The following is a 14,224-nucleotide window of genomic DNA, read 5'->3' on the forward strand; positions in this document are numbered from 1 at the left end:
AAAGATTACAAAAGGAAATAAAATAAAACTAGGGAGTGCTAAATTCAATTGAAGGCCCAAAGAGGGGGTGACTTTGGTAGACGGCACTTGGTAGACGGCAGCGGCAGTGAACTCAAAGGGGGCAAGGGTTGTAGCTTCGGTAGTCTTTGGGACAGTGAAGGTGATTTGGCCAAAGCTAGGAGGAATAAGAGGAAGGAGAAGAAGAAGGAAAGAGGGCGATGTCATAGTGGCTCTGTGGTTGCCATTGATAAACCACTATTTTATGACCTATTTTGGATCAAACTAAGTGGATTCTATCAACTTTACTCACACTTATCCATATAATTTGCATGTTTTTAAGTTTCCTTTCGAATTTTGTGCTATGATTGAAAATATGCTTCCTAGGCCTAAAAATTACAAAATTTTAATCCTCTGTTATTATCATTCGAAACCGTGATATGTGCGTTAAGTGATTACAGGATTTATAGAGCAGAAATGGCATAGAACATGAAGAGTAAGCATGCTAAAGTGGAAAAAACACAAGAATTTGAAGATTCGAAGAGCCAAAAGCAACGCGCATGCATGGCTGAAGCGCACGCATGACCAGGCCATCTTCCAAGCGATGCGTACGCGTGACTGATGCGTATGCGTGGCCAATGCAGAGTTCACTGACGCGTACGTGTGATTGACGCGTATGCCTGACGAGCGTCACGTGTTGCAATTAAGGGAATTCATTGGGGGCAATTTTTGGGCTTATTTTGGCCAAGTTTCAAGTCCAAAAATGAAGACAATATGCTGGGAATAGATCTAGAACACAAACACTTTCACTTTAGCTTAGTTTTTGAATTAGTTTTGAATTCTAGTGAGAGAAACTTCTACTTCTGTCTAGGGTTTTGATATTCTTAGTTACTTTTTAGTTGGATCTTCAGAGAAGTTGTGGTTACCTTCATTTCTAGTCATTTCTCTTATAGTGTCTTCTCCAATTCCTTCAGTACTATTTTCTATTTGGTTACTTGAATTCATGTTTGGATCTTGTTACTATTGAATTTTGTTAATGCATTGAGTTATTTCCATATTTATTGCTATTGCTTATTCTGTTCTTGTTAATTATTTTCAGTGCTAATTTGAATTGAGTTATTTTTCCTGTTTTTATCATGTCTTTTATCTTTGCTCACCAAGTGTTTGAGAAAATGTCATCCATGATAATAGAGTAGATTTCCTTGCTTGGTCTGGGGTTGAGCAATTAGAGCCACTTGAATTGTTATATTCAAGTGTTGATTGGTAAATGAAGATTGCCAATTAGCTTGAAACTCACCAACTCTAGCTCTTCTTTACGAAGTGACTAAGACTTGTGAGCTAAAGTTAATTGTTTCACTTGACTTTCCTTCAATCGTTAGAGGATAACTAAGTGACAGCAATGAGCTTTTACCATCACACTTGGGGAAAGACAATAAGGATAGAAATTCCGATTCTCACCCCTAACTAAGACCTTTTATATTGATTATTTTACAACACTTTCTAGTTATCTATTGCTCTAATTTCTAGATATTTATTTCTCTTGTTTTCAACTTCGAAAATCTCCAGGAAATCCTAATCAATAAATTGTATCTTATGTCAACTCCTAGGGAAACGACTTGGGATTCTACTCCCGATATTTGATTTTATTGGTGACATACATTTTAACTCTGACTAGAGGAAATCTCGTCGGTTAAGACTATACTTGCGACGTTAATTTGGAAAACCCTTTTGGTAATTCTTGACCAACATTTATCCGCTTGTCAAGTTTTGGCGCCGTTGTCGAGGAGTTGCATATGTGTACCTTATTATTGGTTGGTGTAAATATATTCATATTTGCATAATTACATCTTTTATTTGTGTGCTTTTTGGTTATTAGTAGTATTTATTAGTTATTTTGCTTAATATATTTTGTTGCCATGAGCTCTATGTATCTTTTATTCAATGACGCGTTCATTACCGGATCCGAGCTTAGCCCCATTTGATCCTAAAATTGAAAGAACCATATCACAAATTAGGCGAGCTCGGCGTCGGGTTAACTTCAGAGGGTGGTGAAGGGGTTTCCCTTAATTCACCAATCTTACCCGAGGTTGAATCCGAAGCGTCATTTGAGGAAGAAACTAACTCCTCTCCCACTAAATATATTGACATCTCTTCTATTGATTTAGATACCGATACCATGGCTGCTCCTAGAAAAACCACTCTCAAGGAGGCGGAAGCTTCGGATTTCACTTTCCAACCATTTCAAGCGCGTCATCCAAATTTAAATGCTGATTTTGAGCTAAAGACCTCATTGATTAATCTACTTCCTAAGTTCCACAGTCTACCCGCTCAAGATCCCATCAAGCACCTTAGAGACTTTCAAATGGCTTGTTCAACTGCTATGCGGTATGGTGTGGATGAGGTTGCCATTTTCTCTTGAGGGAAGGGCAAAGGAGTGGTTCTACACTCAACTCGAGAATGTTGTCACTAATTGGGATTTGCTTAGAATGGAATTTTTGGATAAGTTCTTCCCACCGGAGGTCACGGATAGATTGAGGAAGGAAATCTCTTGTGTCACTCAAGGTGAATCGGAAACTCTCTATGAGTATTAGGAACGTTTTAGGAAAATCCTTGATTCGTGCCCCCATCACATGATTGACGAGTTGGTGCTTATTAGTTACTTTTCCTAAGGCATGAAGCCTCAAGATAAGATCCTTTTGGATGCTTCGAGTAATGGCTCTTTGACAAAGTACAAAACGATAGTGGAAGCGTGGCAACTTATCACCGATTAAGCCGAGTCTAGCCAACATGCAAGGCACAGGAATAATCATCCCAAGGCTATTGCGGAAGTTTCCTCTAGTACTGAGTCCGCCCTCACCAAGACTTTGGAGAAATGACCAATATCCTCAAGCAACTCCAACTCAATTAACAACAACCTCCACCTCCTCTACAACAATAATGTCAACAGTTGGTCCCTCAAAGAGTATGTGGAATTTGTGCTTGTTATTCTCACTATACTGATGAATGTCCACAACTCCAAGAGGACAATACCTTAGTGGCTACCAATGCTTATTACAACCCTCTGAATCAAGGATATTATCAACAAGGTGGTAACTTTAATCAAGGTGGTAACTACAACCAAGATTGGCAAGATAATCCAAATCAAGGATGGAGAGACAACTATAACCAAGAAGGAAGAGACAATGGTCAAACCAAAGGTGGAACAATAATTACCAACAAAATTGGTATCAACAAAACCCTCCTTACCAACAACAAAACCAAGGTCAAAAGTAACCACCTCACTAAAGGCAAGCTCAAGTACCTCAAATCACCCAACCACAAGCCCCATAAATTACCTATCCTTCTTCTTCCTCCAACCAAGATGAAACCCTTCACACTATTCTTCAAGGGTAAAAAGAGCTTTAAAATACACTTACCTCTAGCCTCACCGGTCTCACCTTTACTCTCCAAGCTCTTATATCCCGTATGGACCAACCCTCTACCCCCAATTCTCAACCTTCACGCTCTAGTGCACTTTCCTCCCAACCCTTACCTAACCCCAAGGGTGGAATCAATGCCATCACCTTGAGGTCTGACACTACATTGCAAGAGAAGAGTTTCGAGGAGCCAAGCTCAAGAGAAGCCACTCAAGATGAAGAGGTTGTTGAGGTAGAAGATGTTGAAGACAAGGATGAGGTACAAAAGACGGTTGATGAAGAAGTTGCCCAACCCAAGGATGGAGTTTCTAAGGAATAAAATGTTTTAAAAGATGATATTCCAATTCCTTTTCCACACCTAGCTAGGAGGACTAAAAAGAAAGTGGAGCTAGATCCCAAGATGGTAGATATATTCAAAAAGGTTGAGGTAACTATTCCCCTTATTGATGCTATTCACCAAGTTCCTAAGTATGCTAAGTTTCTAAAGGATTTGTGCATGAATAAGGAGAAGATTCATGATTTAAAAACTATTCCTTTGAGTAGCTCAATTTCTGCTTTGATGGGTGCTATACCGGAGAAATATGGTGATCCCGGTCCTTGTCTAGTTACTTGCACTATAGGTGGTATACAATTTGTTGATTGCATGTGTGACCTAGGTGCTTGTGTTAGCATTATGCTGTTATCTGTTTAAGATGCATTGAAGCTTCCACTATTGAAAAGGTCGGCAGCCCATTTTGTTTTGCTGGATAAAAGCATAATCTCAGTGGTTGGCATTGCGGAAGATGTCTTAGTGAGCATTAAAGGGTTGAATTTTCCAATTGACTTATATATTCTTGAGATGCCCCATAATGACTTCGGAAAACCATCATCTATCTTGCTAGGGAGGCCGTTCTTGAAAACCTCTTGGTTTAAATTGGATGCCTTTTCGGGTACCTACTCCTTTGAAATTGATAGAAGAGCAGTGAGTTTCAATCTTGATGAGACTATGAAGCATCCACTAGAGGACCATTCTATCTTTCGGTGTGATATGATTGATGATATTGTGGCCGAAGTCCACCATGATATAGTTGATGAGAAAAACATGGTTCAAGGTGCAAATGTGGGGAAACCCCCTGAATATGATGAAGACACCATGTCACCTCCAGTGATACCGAATAATCAACTGCCAAGCCATGAGCTACATATGGAGTTGAAGCCACTTCCACCTCACCGTAAATATGCTTATCTTGAAGAGAATCAAAAGCTCCCGGTGATCATTGCAAAGGAGCTTACTTCCCAACAAGAGGAAAGATTGCTTAATGTACTGCGAAGGAACAAGAAAGATATTGGGTGGAGTTTGGCGGACATAGTTGGTATGAGCTCCCAAGTGTGTGAGCATCGCATTTTTCTAGAAGAGGGAGCCAAGCATATCCGTCAACCACAAAGGCAGTTGAACCCCACAATTCTAGAAGTTGTGAAGAAAGAAGTGACCCGACTACTTGAGGCCGATATTATCTATCCAATCTCAGACAATGAGTGGGTTAGCTCGGTACAAGTGGTTCCGAAGAAGTCTGGCGTCACCATAGTCAAGAATGAGAATGGGGAACTCATGGCCACAAGGGTGCAGAATTCATGGAGAGTTTGCATCGACTACAGGCGCTTAAACTTGGCCACTCGTAAGGATCACTATCCACTACCATTCGTCGATCAAATGCTTGATCGTCTGTCAGGTAAATCACATCATTGCTTTTTAGATGGCTATACTGGTTATTTTTAAATCCATATTGCTCCAGAAGACCAAGAGAAAAATACTTTCACATGCCCTTTTCGAACGTATGCATACAAAAGAATACCTTTTGGTTTATGTAATGCACCGACTACATTCCAAAGGTGCTTGACGAGCATCTTTTTGGATCTTCTTAAGAACTGTATGGAAGTATTTATGGATGATTTTAGTTTTTTATGGTGATTCTTTTGACCTTTGTTTGGATAATCTGGCTAAAGTATTAGAAAGATGTGCTAGTTCAAACCTTGTGCTTAATTTTGAAAAATGTCACTTTACGGTAAAACAAGGCATTGTTCTAAGTCATATTGTTTCTAATACTGGTATATCTAATGATCCTACAAAGGTTGATGTTATTTCTGGTTTACCTTACCCCTCTTCTGTAAGGAAAGTCCGTTCTTTTCTTGGTCATTGATAAACCACTATTTTATGATTAATATTATGCTCAATTGAGTGGTTTCTATCAAGTCTTTGCTCACTTATTCATATAAATTGCATGGATTTACAATTTCGTCCTTATTCCTTAATATATATGAAAATATGTTTCCTAGAGCATAAAATTGTTAACTTTAATTATCCTTTATTATCATTCGATGCCTTAATATGTGTGTTAAGTGATTTCAGAGTTTACATGGCAGGAATGGCTTAGAGAATGGAAAGGAAGCATGCAAAAGTGGAAGGAATACAAGAAACTGAAGGAACTGCTAAAGCTGTCCAGTCTGACCTCTTGGTACTAAATCGACCATAACTTGAGCTACAAAGGTCCAAATGACACGATTCCAGTTTCGTTGGAAAGCTAACATCCGGGGCTTCAAAATGATATATAATTTTCCATAGTGGCCATACCGCTAACATCTTTTCAAAATATGGCGATCCACGCGTGTGCGTGCCTGACGCGTACGCGTCACTTAAAATTTATGCGACCCACGCATATGCGTGCTGTACGCATACGCGTCGCATGCGACACACAACTCAATTAGCACACCACCAGATTTCAAATCTCCCCTCCCCCAATCGCGTACACGTCGCATGCAACGCACAACTCAATTAGCACACCGCCAGATTTCAAATCTCCCCTCCCCCAATCCTAATCTTTCTCATTCCCACTTCTTTTCTTCTTCTTTCTTTCTTTTCTTCTCCCCCTCTACTCTTTTATCCCTTTAATTTACTGCATTTGTTTATTCTTCTTTCTTCCCAATTTTTCTTTTAGCTTCATTATTTATAGTTTCTTTTTCTTTCTTTTTCATGCGTTCTTATGTTGGTATTGGAACTTTATTTGGGTCTTATATTATTATAATTGAGCTTGTGGATATCATTAAGAGTGATTTGACCATTAATATTAATTTTTGGATTTTTACATGCATACCAAGTGTTTGTGAAAAGCCCGTATGGCATTGTGAATTCTTAATTATTCTATCCTTCTACTCTAATTCCTATTTTTCACAAAACCCTTTAAATATTTTATTAATTAAATATAATTGTCAATACAAAAGTGCTTGTTAGTTTGTTACAAGTGATAATACATTTAAGCTACTGATGCTTGATCTATGCTACTCATGCCTTTGCCGGCATGCTAATAAATATCTTGCATTTAATTGCCTCAATATATCATGCTATATTTCCATTGATGTCCTAATTACATGGAGTCGCGACCATGTGTTAACGACATTCTTCTTTACCTTGGCATGATTATCACTCGTACTGCCCTCTTCCTTGCTGAATCCCTTTGAATTCATGTCCCTTTCTCTACTCCCTTTTCAGGATGGCCACCCAGAAGGGTGCAGAGAGAGCCTCTAACAAGTCACCGGCAAGGAGGAGAATGAAAAGCACAAGCATCTTCACCAAATCAGTTGCTCCTTCAGATACTTCAGAGGTTGGATCGGCTTGACAGGTAGGCAAAGTAGATGGAGCGCCGCAACCAGCGGCGATATGAGTGGTCTGAGCGTCGCAGCAAGTGACGCTATGAGCATTTGAAGTTGATGATCCGGTCAGGCTACACTGACATCCCCTCCGAGCCTGACACACCATCAGAGCCATCTGAGGAGGAGGCGGATGACCAGGAGAAGGATGCACGAGAAAAGGTTGAGCAGGCAGGACCCGAGCATGCAGAGCCCCAGCATGAGGAGCCTCAGTAGACACAGCCAGTAGACCCACATGCACCTATACAGGCAGAGCCTCAGACACTTTCACTGCCAGAGCCCATACAGACAGCACCAGCACACCCCTCCGGAGGTGACGACTCTTCACACCCAGCCTGATTGAGCATCGAGGACGATGCTATTATATAAGTGTGGGGAGGTCGCCATCTCTGATGAACTTTATTTTGGTGAACTACTTTCAGACTCTTTATTCTATTTTATTTCTCTTTCTGTATTTTATTTTATTTTATCTTGTTTGACTTCCAGTACTTGCACATTTTCTTTTGCTATATTTCTGATTACTTTATTACATTTTGCATTTTGTGCTGTATATATATCTTAAATATTTAGCTTAATTTGCACTCTTAGCTTATTTAGTTGTGATATAGAAAATATGGATTATTTAGTTTACTTTATCCTTTTAGCATATGATAATTTGGTTTAAATAAAAATAAAGAATAAATTAGAAACTTTAGTTTTTCATAATCACAATAATCCACCCACCATATATATATATATATATATATATATATATATATATATATATATATATATATATATATATATAGCAATAAATATTGACAAATTGACAACATTTTTCAAGGAAAATACTTATTTTTATAAGAGCCATTCAAAGATTCACATTGATTTGAATGGAAACTCTTCATTTCTACTTGCATGATATACATAACTGATATATGGCTTTTGAGCCAAAGAACACACAACCCGTGAGTTTTTTAGCCTAATAGCAGGGTTATATTATTTAACCATAGTTTTCATTCCTATGTGTTTCTCCCTTCTTCTCTATGATTGCAATCTTTACTTTGTTTCATTCTATATGTCCATTTTTTAGTGTATTTACATGCTTGCATATGATTAAGGCCATTATTTGAATTTTTGCTCACTTATCCCAAATAAGCTTACCCTTTTATGTCACCCTTGTTAGCCACTTTGAGCTTTTAATCCCCTTCTGTTCTATAACCACATCACTAGCCTTAAGCAGAAAAACAAATTAAATATCCCAAATTAAATCTTTGGTTAGCTTAAGATAGAGATTTTGTATCAATTAAGTGTGGGAACCGTGGGAACTTGGGTTGATAAGAAAGTATTAACTCTAGAAATTATTTGAAATTTGGGTGCATGCTCATGTGAGACCAAAGTAATTAAAATACCATGTGCATTGATATGTTATGTTTATGTTTAATAAAAAAGAGAGAGAGAGTAAATAAATAAGGGGACAAAATTATCCAAACAATAAATCTAGTAAAAGATCAATGCACATGTGATAAATTCTAAAATAAGTTGGTACATGAGTATGTGATACAAAAGTGGAAAAATTGGGTAGCTAGGCATAATTTTAAAATTGTATAGAGTGTGTATATATTAGGTGAGATCTTAGACTAATCAAGGATTCAATGTATAGCTCACTTAGCCTTATATATACACCTTCACCTTTACCTTAGCCCCATTACAACCTTGAAAAGACCTCATGATGTTTGCATGTATACATTAAATATTTTTTGACTGGTTAGATGAAGAACAAAGTTTTAGAAGGCATGACTAGAGAAGAGTAGAATGATTATCCCCAAACACTGAGTGATTAGAGTGTAAACACAAATCCAGTGAGGATTCAATGGCTCAATTCCATATATCCATGTTTAATCATTGCTTGTCTTGCAAGTTTGTGAATTCTTTTGATTAGCTCAACTCAATTGTGAATATATTTTAATATGGTTCAACCTTTGTTGTGCATATATGATTCCTTGAAAAATTTGACTTAATTTGACCACATGTAAGCTCTATGTGTATATAAGTGGATAGTAATTAAAATTGCATGATTCATTTAGGTAGCTTGCATTTAGATAGGTTGCATTGCATAGATTCCACCATTCTACCTTCACTCTTTTTCAGTCTCTCTTGAGCTAAGCATGAGGGCATGCTAATGTTTAAGCGTGGGGAGGTTGATAAACCACTATTTAATGATTTATATTATGCTCAATTGAGTGGTTTCTATCAAGTCTTTGCTCACTTATTCATATAAATTGCATGGTTTTACAATTCCGTTCTTATTCCTTAATATATGTGAAAATATGTTTCCTAGACCATAAAATTGTTAATTTTAATTATCCTTTATTATTATTTGATGCCTTGATATGTGTGTTAAGTGATTTCAGATTTTACAGGGCAGGAATGACTTAGAGAATAAAAAGGAAGCATGCAAAAGTGGAAGGAATACAAAAAACTGAAGGAACTGCTAAAGCTGTCCAGCCTGACCTCTTGGTACTAAATCGACCATAACTTGAGCTACAAAGGTCCAAATGACGCAGTTCCATTTGCATTGGAAAGCTAATATCTGGGGCTTCAAAATGATATATAATTTGTTGTAATGGCCATATAGCTTGGCGACGCACACGCGTGATTCACGCGCACGCGTCGCAGTGACAAAAAACCAGCATGGCAGATTTTGCCCCCAACGATTTCTTGGCTGTTTTTGACCTAGTTCTCGGTCCAGAAAACACATATTATAGGCTATAAAGTAGGGGAATCCATTCATTCATAAGCATAGGATTATTATTCACAATTTTAGGTTTTAGATGTAGTTTCTAGAGAGAGAGGCTCTTTTCTCTCTCTTAGGATTTAGGATTAGGATTCCTCTTGAAGGTTAGGTTCACTTCTTCTTCATTCCAGGTTCAATGTTCCTTTACTTTAATTTCTTTTCTACTTTTATTTATTCTATTATTTTAGTTTGTTAATATTGGTTTATGAACTCCATGTTAGGATTGATTTTCTTATTTAATACACATTGAGGTATTTCATATTTAAGATTGCTTTCTTCAAATTCATGTTATTGATGCTTCTAATTTAATTTAGATTTTTCCCCCTTTGCTTTGGTTGAGTAATTGGTGACACTTGAGTTATCAAACTCAGCTGTTGATGGAAAATTGGAATTTGCTTATTGATTTGGATCCCTCTAAAGCTAGTCTTTCCATATGAGTTGACTAGGACTTGAGGAATCAAATTGATTAGTCCACTTGACTTTCCTTTATTTAGTAAGGGTTAACTAAGTGGGAGCAATAAACAATTCTCATCACACCTGATAAGGATAACTAGGATGGAATTTCCAGTTCTTATACCTTGCAAGGGTGTTCATGATAATTAATTTACTTTATTGCTAATTTATTTCCTTGTTCACTATTTTAAAAACCCAAAAATATACTTTTCCATAACCAATAATAAATCATACTTCCCTGCAATTCTTTGAGAGACGACCCGAGGTTGAATACTTCAGTTATTTATTTTTATTGGGTTTGCTTTAGTGACAAACAAGTTTTTGTACGAAAGGATTCTTTGTTGGTTTAGAAACTATACTTTCAATGAGACTTTATTTGTAAAATTCTTTACTAGCAGAAATTTATTCGTCAGTCATGCAGGTTTCTACTGACGGTTCATCAAGGACTTCAATTAGGTTGCACTACCCCTTTCCCATTTATTACAAAAGGATGTAGAGTTTGACTTGAGTGAAGAGTGTATGGAAGCATTTGATAAGCTGAACATTGCCTTGACCCAAGCTCCTATTGTGAGAGGGTCTGATTGGAGTAGGCTGTTCGAGATTATGTGCGACGCATCTAACTATGCGGTAGGAGCCGCGCTGCCTTAGCGCAAAGGTAAGGATGCCTATATCATAGCTTATGCTTCTAAGACTTTAGATGGTGCACAGTCTAACTATATGATGCATGAAAACTTGTCTCTAAATCCCTTTGGCAACTATACCGAATTGTTGTCAAGTAAAACTCACAATAGAGTGAGGTCGAATCCCACAAGGATTGATTGGTCAAGCAATTTTAGTTAGAAGAATATGCTAGTTGAGCTAAACAGAATTTAGATTGAGATGCAGAAATTTAAATGACTGGAAAGTAAATAACAGAATTTAAAGTGCAGAATCTTAAATGGGGATTTGGGGTAATGAGCATGAAATTAAATTGCAGAAAGTAAAGAGAACGGGTAAGATCAGAAATGGGGAAATCATTGGGTTCAGGAGATGTTGCATTCTCCGGATCAAGTTCATTCTCATCTCTTCCTCAATCAATGCATTCATTGATCTCCTTGGCAATCTTAAGTGATTGGATCCCAATTCCTTGGCAATCCAATCTCTCTAAGCTTAAACAATTGTCCAATTCCTTGATTTAATTGCTCATGAGAAGAGATGAAGTGTGGTCACTGATTATACCACATCTATTTCCAAATCAAAGTATTGGGAGGATTACTGTCACTATATCCGTCCAAACCCCAATTTGGTCCAACATGAGAAAGCATTTCTAGCATGATCTCCTCATCCCTTTTCCAAGGCTCAAAGGAGATCCAATTATGGAGAGTTTCTTTTCCAAGACAACTAACCAATTGAATTAAGATCGAAAGCTTTCTAGTAAGATCAAGAGAAAAGAAAGAAGAAGAAGAATGAAAACTATAATTGATCCATCAAATTACAACAGAGCTCCCTAACCCAATGAAAGGGGTTTAGTTGTTCATAGCTCTAAAAATGAAAAATGGCAGAAGAGAAGAATCCATGTTAAAAGTGCAGAAAAGTAAATCTATAGAGAGTAGTTCCCAAAAGTGCCAAGCTTCTCTCTAGTTCAAAACTACTCCGATATATACTACTCCTCTTGATCTTCTAGTGAGTTCTTCAAGTCTTGGATGTGGGCTTTGGATCTTGAGTTGAAGCAGTTCTCTTCTTTAGTGGGCCCAACTTGCAGAGAAATATGAATTAGGCTTTGGGTATTTAGTAAGATTTAACGTTGATTGCCAGTGTGGGTTCGAGAACGTTAGTGGCATTCACTTTTTCCACTAATGTTCCAACCTCATATATCCACGTTAAATCCAACGTTAGTGGTCTTAACGTGACCACTAACGTTACTTTCTCAAAACTTGGCCAACGTTATTGGGACTCACTTTTCCCAATAATGTTGGCTTATACCCCTTCGCAAACGTTAATGGGAATCACTTTTCCCATTAACGTTGCTTAGTGCCCGTATGTTCCTATGTTAGAGTCCACGTTAGCATAGCTAACGTGACTCTTAACGTAGGTGTGATCCACCTTCGAGAGCATTAGTGACACTCACCTTTGTCACTAACACTCCAAATGCCATATTCTCTACATTAGAACTCACGTTAACTAAGTTAACGTGGCTCTTAACGTAGTAGTGAAGCCATCTCCCAACGTTAGTGACAAAAGTGAGTGTCACTAACGTTGGTTCCTTGATGTCAACTCCACGTTAACTTTCACGTTAATAGTCTTAACGTGAAAGTTAACGTAGGCAATGCTAGATGATCCAACGTTAGTGACAAAAGTGAGTGTCACTAACGTTGGCTTGTGTTTCCTCTTCCACGTTAGAGTTCACGTTAACTAAGTTAACGTGACTCTTAACGTGGATCATTGCCAAGTTTTCCAACGTTAGTGGTGTTCACTTTTACCATTAACGTTGGAGTTCCTTTTTCTTCTACGTTATCTACCACGTTAACTTAGTTAACGTGGCAAGTAACGTGAGCTTTGGGTGGCTTCGCAGGCGTTTTTGGTGATCACTTTTCTCATTAATGTTGCAAGCTTTACCATTCCACGTTAGTGTTCACATTAACTTGTTTAACGTGAATACCAACATGGTTATTCCTTGCGTTCTTTGCCCTGAAAACAAGCAATTAAAGTGCATCAAAGCTCTAGCCAAGGTCATGAGATTATGCATCATTAATTTATCATGAAATTCTAGCAAAATACTCATGAAATTATGTAAAGTTCACAAAAGTTGCTTGAATCAAGGTGTAAGTGTAATTTCATCCAAAACTTGCCTTATTCACTAAGAAAATGCATGAAACTACCCTAAAACAGTAAAGAAAAGGTCAGTGAAACTGGCTTAGATGCCCTGGAATCACAATACTAAACTTAAAGCTTGCTTGTCCCTAAGCAAGTACTGAAGCATAAGAAGAATGAAATGAAATAACAAGAAGATAAGATAGAAGTGGCATTCTTGGTTTATGGGGTTTCATGCATAGCAACTTAGGTTCTCTCCTTTTAGGTTTCAAGCCTTTATCAAATCCTTAGTCACCTTCTTGATTGCATCCTTTGAGAATTCTTTCTTATTGTTCCTTCCTTCTTTTTTCAAAGTTATTTTTCTTTTTGCTAAGTGCTTTGTAAGAGGGCGACTCTTTATGATAAGCTTTCAGCCAACACTCCCAAACCAGTTGGTTCTAAGGTGCTAGGTGTTAAGACACCCCTAACGACTTACTCCCTCAAGTCTTTTTCTCTCAAACATACACACCACAGGCATATGGCTTGTTATTTTTTTTTTTCTTGAGACCTTGGTGTCCAGCACCTCTTTGGGTTACTAAGTGTTTTGTATCAAAGGTTACTCTTAATAGTGGACTTTTAGCTGATAATCCCGGATTAGTTAATCCAAGTTACCAAGTGATAATGCACCCCTAAGAGCTTATTCATCCAAGTATATCCTTTGTACATAAACACCATAGACATATGCCTCAGTTTTGAAACCCTTGATGCCTAGCATTGTTTCTTATTGTGTTTCTTTCCTTTTTACTTTTATTGCTCTTCCTCTTTTCTTATTAGGATCTTATTGTTTAGCTATTCTCAAAGGGTGTGTCTCAAACAAAGGACTTAGGATAGATAGTTGCTTTCTTTCCTTCTTTGGTGAACCAACTTAGCTTACTAATCAACCTACCACAAACATTCAGAATGCACTTCATAAAATAACTCTACTCTTGTTCTTTTCATAACATTTTCTTTTTGATTAACTTAAAGAGACAAGCATACAAGTAAGAAAGGTGAAAGTGAAAACTTAAGACATTCAGCGAGCACACGTAAATGTGAATAAAAAGGAACAAGTAAAAGATGCAGGTTCTATTCA

Source organism: Arachis stenosperma, chromosome 4, assembly GCF_014773155.1.
Source record: "Arachis stenosperma cultivar V10309 chromosome 4, arast.V10309.gnm1.PFL2, whole genome shotgun sequence".
Lineage (NCBI taxonomy): Eukaryota > Viridiplantae > Streptophyta > Magnoliopsida > Fabales > Fabaceae > Arachis > Arachis stenosperma.